At 39.1% G+C, this 8,447-nt stretch overlaps 1 protein-coding gene across 1 annotated transcript in view; it reads left to right on the plus strand.

Moving 5' to 3' along the window:
* LOC122644618 (myosin-1-like) overlaps positions 1 to 8,447 on the plus strand; it is a 94,092-nt gene that overhangs the window by 76,166 nt on the left and 9,479 nt on the right. The window lies entirely within an intron of this gene.

The raw sequence follows: 8,447 nt of genomic DNA on the forward strand, positions 1-8,447 counted from the left end.
CTTGTTTCAAGTCACAAGTCAACTTGATTTGAAACAAACCAATAGTGAGTTGGATCAAACTTAATTTTGATGGTTGCTTCTTAGCAAAGTTGTCGGGGGTGGAAAAAAAAGATGATTTCTATGGCAGGTCATATTCAACTTGTTAAGTATGTTATTTCCAGCACTTCGATGCACAATTTTTCAATATACTGGTGGTTATCCTCTTTGATTAAAATGATGGATAGATGGATGAAGAACTTCATTTGGAGTGGGGATCCAAAAGTTACTGTAAAGTGTAAACCAAAAGATGAAGGAGGTCTCAGTATTCGTCGTCTTCGGGATGTCAATAAAGCCCTTTTTAATACACTTTGTTGGTCTATAACAAAAACAAAAGGATCCTTCTTCTCCTTTTCAATTGTTCATGATCGAGCAGAGTATGTCAATGAAGATGGTTTGTTAAAGAAGCATGCTCAGGTTTCTTCCATTTGGTTACGAATCAAAAAGGTGATGGGAGTGTGTGTCTCACTCAGCATGAATGTTGGTCATTGGCAACAGGCCTGATATAGAAGCATCAACGGGTCTGGAAGAATTTGGAGGTCACACACGAATGTACCAACCAAATAAAGGAATAAAAAATCAACCTTTTATTTCGAACCTTTTAAAAATGAGTAAAAGTCAACCAATTTTGGATCAGGATCGTCTCCGGGGAGCAGGAAACCCCCAGGGTACTGTCAACCGTTGGATTGTGTCACACACATCTCTAGGCATGCACTGAGATATGTGTGGCACAGCTCAACCGCTGGATGACCCCTTGCCATGTATGCAACCTATACTTCAATAGTTCAATGGAACTTGTAAACAAAATTCTTAGGTCTCTACCTAAGAGTGAGACACCCAAAGTGACTATCATTACGGAGGCTAAAGACCTATCTCTCATTACCCATCAGATGATCCTCGGAGATGGTGTTACCCAAAAGCAAAAAAAGGGCATTGCCCTCCAAGCTTCATCATCTCAATATGAGGATGTTAAATTTGATGATGAGGAAATTGCCTCTCTTTAGGAGATTCCAAAGTTTTAATCAGAAACAGCTTAGAAATGGACCTCAGATTAGCAACAAAAAAGAACCTCCCATTGGTGATAGTTTTCGTTGTTAAAATTGTAATGAGATAGGCCATATGGCTAATTAATGCCCCTCCAAGAAACAACCAAGGGATAAATAAAGGAGTAAAAAGACAACAGCCGCAACCACACAGGTTGAATATGCAAGTAGTGATTCCAAGGAGGAATCTCCTAATGAGGTTTTAAATCTATGTTTTATTGGTTTTGTGAATGATGCTAGTGAAGATAAGAATGAGAATGAGGTAGGTGGATAGTCCCTCATTTAAGGAATGGTCAAATACCTATGATGAGCTAAATTCGGAATTTCAGAAACTGTGGTTTAGACATAAAAGTTTGAAAAAGAGAATCCAAACTATAGCTTCGGAAAATGATTCTCTCAAAGAGGCTAATGAGGCCTTGGGCAAGGAAGTGGATGAGTTGAAATCGTCTCTTGATAAGTGCTCTAATAGTAATATATTGAAGGATCGAGTTTCCCTCCATCCAAGGTGAATGGGATCCGAGGGATGGGAGAGGGCAGGAATAGGTGTCGGGAGGGTATTTTGGAACATACTAACACCCCAGCAAAGGTTTGTGAACCTTAGGATGGTGGGTGAACCGTCTTCTATGAGTGGAGGAAAACTTTGTCCTATATATCCTCCCCTTTTGTGGTTTGTAATTGGTGTGGAAAAATTGGTGCAGAACAATGTCCCCATAAGACTAACCATCATGGGTCCACTTTTTAAGTGGATACCAAAAATGATTATATAATGTTTATTTTGCTAGGGAGAGCACAATAAAGTACATAAATTAAAAATTATCTTGAAACATGATTTGATCCCTTAAGAGCAGGGATATGCTGAAAGAAGAACCAAAACTGAGCACCAAGGTAAAAAAAGGTATTGATAAACCCAGATTCATAAAGACCAATTGGAGGCTGCCACGTGTTTGGTCCATGGAGGTGAACCGTAATGGGACCAAAGGAGGAACTAGCATGGGCGCGGACCACCCGCACCCTTGGGGTATGGCCTCCCTTGGGCACCAACCCCTTGGGGGATGACCTCCCTTGAGCGCCAAATCCTTGGGGGATGACCTCCCTTGGGGGATAACCTCCCTTAGGGTGCGGACTTCCATGCACACGTTGATGTGGACCTCAGACACACGTGGATACAGGCGTAAACGTGAATCCTGATAGGAGACCAACACCATCGTCACTGTTCGTTGTCACCTGCACGTATGCCACCTCAAGAACTCTAGAACACCGTCTATCAACTGTACAGTCCCAGATAGACATAAACACTAAGCACCATATCTGACAACGTATCAACATCTATCTGCTAAGAACGACAACCCAACTGAGACACTACATCCCACGGGAAGACAACCAATCAAAAAAGAACCATACCCAGAGACTCTATCAACTACGAAGGCCACTCTACATCAACCGGGACTCTCCACACCACCATACTCTATTATAAAAAAGAAGGTACTCTACCCCCAAAAACCCGTCTTGAATTTTATTATTCATCTGTTTGCTCAAAGAGATCTAACTTAGGCATCAGAGAGTCCTAGGCCGGAACCACACCGGTTCTCCTTTGTCACCCAGATTCTTTTGCAGGTTATAGCACTCGAAAGGACCCTTGAACGATTTCCTGACGCAACAAGTATATTAATCTTTTCCTCATATTTAGTACAATATATTTTTAACATATTTCATGACTTAATGATTAGAAGATTGGTGTTGAGATTTCTACCTAACACACTTTAAGCTTAGGAAAGACTGTAATTTTCTAAATTATTTCCTCCTGATTACTTTTTTATGATTCCAAATATTGTTTAGGAGTAAGATAAGACCTCTGAGGCTCAAAATAGAGCCCCACATCATATCCTTGGGTATATATTCAACTTCGATGTTGAAACAGCACACTCAGATATCTACAATGACACCCCTCAATGTCTTGCATGGGTAGCTCTTTTGACTCCAATATGTTTTATACTAGTGAATTGATGTTTAGATTATAGTTATTTAAAATGGGAATGGAAAAAAACTTTGTTCGGTATGGCATGTCTAAAATAGTTCAAAAATTGAACATCACAAAATACAGTCAAACATTTTGCGAAATGGCTAAAAACTGAAAACAGACAGTATTTATTTTAAATGTTCAAATTTGAAAAGTATTATACAAAAAATGGCAATATATACGTATAAATTGTGGAACCAACTCATTTCTTATTAATTCAATAAGAATATTTGATGTGTGGGTTATTAGCTTATATAATATCAAATTTATTATTTTTTTTAAATCAAAATTTTAGTTTTTTCAAAAAGTGCAATTAAAAACAAGTTTAAACTTTTGAGGTATTTTTAAGTTTTTTTTTTTCCATATCATTGAGATCAATTCGGAAAACAGCACAACAGCATTAAAAACATGTGTTAACTAACTGTGGTTCAGATAGCACACAGTTGTGGAGCTTCATTGTACCTGTTCCCCTTGTGAATAGCTGCGAATTTGGTTGGCTGCAAAAACACTTAAAAATAGGCATGAGTTATAAATGCATTCTCCTTTGAAGGGCAATGAGTACTGATCATCTGATTTGCATGAGAAGTTTTAGTTTCCTTCAGTTTAAATACCCTTGTCAGGACAAGAATCAAGTAAATTTCAGAGTTCATTCAGCTCCTGTCAAGGTTTTGTAGCCTAGATTGATATTTAATCTTGAACAGATAACACATATATCTAAGAAAAGGCTGGAAAACTGTACAAATGCAATATCAGAGATATGCACACAATGCAGAAGTGGTGGATGATACTTCTGTCAACTTGTAAGAAAAGGACAGGGATTCTAGAGTAGCATTATTTGTATGGCATCTGAAACTCTCATGGCATGCTCTGAAGTCTGAACGCGGGATCTGTTGCATATAGGGGAAGCAAAGAGAAAGCTCACCCAAAATTTCTGTTCAAACAAATATTCACCTAGAGAAGGTTGCAATTTAGCTTTCCAAAAACATTCAGTTTCCATCTTAATGTATTCACAACATTACAACAATACTGTAACATTTGAAATATCATGTTTAGAGTTTAAAACACCTCCGCCATTGTACAGTTTATGCTGTAAGGAGAACATTCAAAGAATTTTTCGAGCCATGTGAAAGGTTGATTTTGTCTATTATTAGATAGAAAAAATGCCCCCCCCCATCCAATGGATCTTCTCCTATGTATTTCAACTGTCAAATCAGTGGAGGGCTTATGTGGCAATTCAAACAAAGAAGACCACATCTGAGATTGGTCATTTTTTGTAAAATCATATTGCCCAATGCATATTGAATCACCTCTCTCGGACATAGTTCAAAATCTCGCGAAATCTCGATCGAGATTTCGAGAATTTCGACCCCCTCGAAACGAAATAACTCCTCGAATAAAAAAAATACTAGATTTCGAGATATTTCGAGATTTTGAAAAAATCTCGAGAAAATGCTTTATATAAAATACCATGTTTCGATAGTCTCGGTTGAAATTTCGACCGAGACTGAGAAACAGAGCATTTTTCCTCTTTTGCTTGGTTTTTTAAGGTTTTTGCTTATTCTTCTTCAATCTTCCACTTCCCACTTGAATCCTTGCCGCATCTACGCCGGAATCACTTGGAGAACAAACTTCTTAGCACATCTGTGAAGCCTTTCCATTATTTCAGGTAAAACCATATTCTCAAAATTGATTTTTTTTAGGGAAATGCTTGATCAACATGTTTGTTTGTGATGAAATAAATATATGTTAGACACCGGAAGCCGATCTATGACTTCACAGTGTCGAAATTTTTTTTTGGTATATATATTATTTATTTATTTTTCTATTTCAAAAATTGGATTTATTTACAACAAAAATCAAAAAATAATAGGGGTTATGTATATTGTATGGTGATGAATTAAATATATGTTAGACACCATTGGCCGATCTATGGCTTCATGGTGTCAAAAATATTTTTCTGCCAATAATTAATTATTTTAATTTTCAAAAATTATAAAAAATATTTAAAAAATTCAAAAAAATAGCAAAAAATAAGAAATAATATGAGGTTTTTGTTTTAAAATTACTGAAAAATATAAAAGTAAATTGTACATACTTCTTATTTGCTACCCATTTACATATCTTTTTGATTTTGTTGTGCTAGGCCAATATTTATTTGAAAAATATTTTTAAAAATTATTTTTAAATATGAGAAAAATATGAGGGTTAGGGGAAAAATACTAAATAGTTATATACTTATATACTTGTGTTAGTGCTCTTAAATCTTAATTCTTAAACATTTCAAATTTTAAACTAAAAGAATTGATGTGCTTCAGTGATTAATGAATTGTCTTTTATTCATGCAACAATAAACTAGTCTGATTATGACGAACCGTGGTAAACGACAGAGCCAGAGGCAAGAGGGGTAGAGGCAGCCGGCCCAGACCCAGGGGGAGGGGAGCACACCCAGGCGCACTAGGGGTGACATTGCATGGTTGCATGGCACTCCAATTGATGGGGATAAAAGAAAATCCCAATGCAACTATTGTCACATGCAGTTTTTGGGAGGTGGTGCCACTACACTCAAACAACATCTAGCTTGGAATTCTCCTGAAGTGGTCGCATGTCATATGGTCCCTGTGGAGGTATCTAGGGCTGTCATTGATTACATGAAGGGAGGGAGTAAGAGGAAGGCTCAGAGGGAGAAAGCAAAAGTAGATCTTGAGGAAGCAGTGAGGTGTACAGCGGGAGGCCAATCAAGCCATCGTGCTGATGGTGATGATGACAGTGATGATGTCTATGTTCCTGATGATATAGAGACTGAGCAAGAGGCTAGGGATTAGAGACGAGCACTGATGATGAGCAGAGCCAGTTATCATGAGGATCAGGAGAGAGTCGAGAGACAGAGAGTAGGTAGTAGTGGAGGAGCTAGTACCTCTAGAGCTGCTGCTAGTAGTAGTGGAGGAGGTGGGTTGCCTAATCCCTTTAGGAGATCACAGAATATGAGGGCAGCTCCCCCTCCGCCTCCACCACCACAAGATGACCCAGCACTTCACCAAGCACCTGGTGTTTATAGAAAGAAAGGCAACAAACAACCAAAAATCAAGGGAGCATGGAAAAATCTGAAGGGGATGGTAAAGGAATCTATAGCTAAGTGGATGTTATACCATACCATCCCAGCAAACACAGCACAAGGCCCCTTTTATCAGACTATGATAGATTCCATTGCTGAGGCTGACCCAGGGTATAAGGGGCCCACCCCATATGAGATTATGAATGTGTATTTGCCCCAACAGAAGAGAGAGCTTGAAGACTACATCAATGAAATGAGGGGGCTGTGGGAGAACTATGGGGTGACCATAATGTGTGATGGTTGGACTGGTCCTACAAGAAAGTCCATCATCAACTTTATGGTGTATTGTGATGGGAGGACAGTCTTTCTGAAGTCTGTTGATGCATCCAAGGAGAAAAATGATGCAAAGTATATCTACAAATTACTGAAGGAAGTGGTAGAAGATGTAGGAGTGAGGAACGTTGTCCAAATTGTAACGGACAACGGAAGCAACTACAAGAGTGCCGGTGAGAGGTTGATGCAAAACAATAAGTACCGGTTGTTTTGGACTCCATGTGCTGCCCATTGTATAGACCTCATGTTGAAGGACATGGGAAAGATCAAATTGGTACATGTTGTGGAAAAGGCAAGGCAAATGACCAACTTTGTCTACAACCATGGGTTTGCACTAAACCTCTTGAGGGAGAAGTGTGGGGGTGACTTAGTGAGGCCAGGCATAACTAGATTCGCCACCAACTACATTGCACTCAAGAGTATAGAAACCAAGAAGTCTGGACTGAGATCAATGTTTGCTTCTGAAGACTGGTTCGACTGGAATGGGTCCAATACCCATGGTGGTAGGGAAGCATAAGCTACAATTTCATCAGATGACTTTTGGTCTAAGTTGCATAAAGTGGTACAACTTCTGGACCCAGTGGTCAAGGTTTTGCATATAGTTGATTCAACTATCAAGGGACCAACTATGCCACATCTATATGCTGCCATAGACTTGATGAATGAAGGTGTTTACAATGCAAATCCACGAGGTACCAAACACTTTCTCAAAATTATCAAGGAGCGCTGGGAAAATCAACTTATGCATCCACTGCATAAGGCTGGTGAGTGTACACTCTTTGTTTTTTATGCAATTACATCTTTTAAAGTTAATTTGAAGGATATATTACTAACTAGTCAATATGTAATGTCAATTTCAACATATTATTTGAACCCCAAATACCAATACAGTCATAGGCTTGGGTTGAATAATAGTCTTATTGACGCAATCAAAGAAGTAGTTGCCAAGTTGGAGCCGAATAGTAAATTACAGGTGATATGCAACAATGAGGTGAGTCTTATAAGTTATAATTCATTTGGAATTACTCAATTCAATACTAAATAGTAATGAGTCATTACTAATTTTAAATATTTTTCAAATGATTATAGTTGAAGACTTTTAGGGATGCATAAGGAAGTTTTGGAACCGATGCTGCAGAGCAAGGCCGGACACGCGGTGATGCCGATACTCATTAGTCATTACTTCATTAGTCATTACTCAATTCAATATCTTATTCTTTTGAAATGAAGGTGACATGTCTCTTTTGTTGTAATGCAACTGAATGGTGAGTGTTGTATGGGGGTTCGGCAGACAATTTACGAAAAATAGCAATCAAGGTTCTCTCCCAGACATGTTCAGTATCTAGCTGTGAACGGAATTAGAGTACATTTTCTCTCATCCATTCAAAGAGGAGAAATAGATTGGGTTATGAACGTCTCTCTGACTTAGTGTATGTGCATTATAATTTGAGGTTGAAGATGCAACACATACGCATGGGACAAGAGGGTATCAGGGAAAATATCGATCTCGCCGACATTTTCCAGGTGGAGTCAGATGATGAAGATCTTATTGTTGATTGGGTGAGGGATAGAGGTGAGCCAGTGTTAGATCAGCCTGGACGTAGACCTGACCCCATGATAGCTGAACACATAGAAGCTGATGTGGATGACTTCATGGCTGTAGAGGGTGAGGTACATGCACGGGACGCGTCACCCATACCGTTCCAGTCTACTGGTGGTGTTGATGAGGAGGATGAAGATTGGTCTATGTCATCTGGTGGAGATGGTGATGATGGAGGTGATGATGAAAGTAATGATGGATGTGATGATGATGGTGATGGTAGTCAAGCATATGAGGGAACTCGAGTCCCGTTTGTGGTACAAGAGCAGCAAGAGGCAATCTGTGCCCCCACCGGCCCCACACCAACCACATGGCCCACATCATCCACCTCGACCTACTCAAGAAAGCAGCGTGGCCAATCCCGTC

The sequence above is a fragment of the Telopea speciosissima genome, chromosome 11, assembly GCF_018873765.1.
Source record: "Telopea speciosissima isolate NSW1024214 ecotype Mountain lineage chromosome 11, Tspe_v1, whole genome shotgun sequence".
Lineage (NCBI taxonomy): Eukaryota > Viridiplantae > Streptophyta > Magnoliopsida > Proteales > Proteaceae > Telopea > Telopea speciosissima.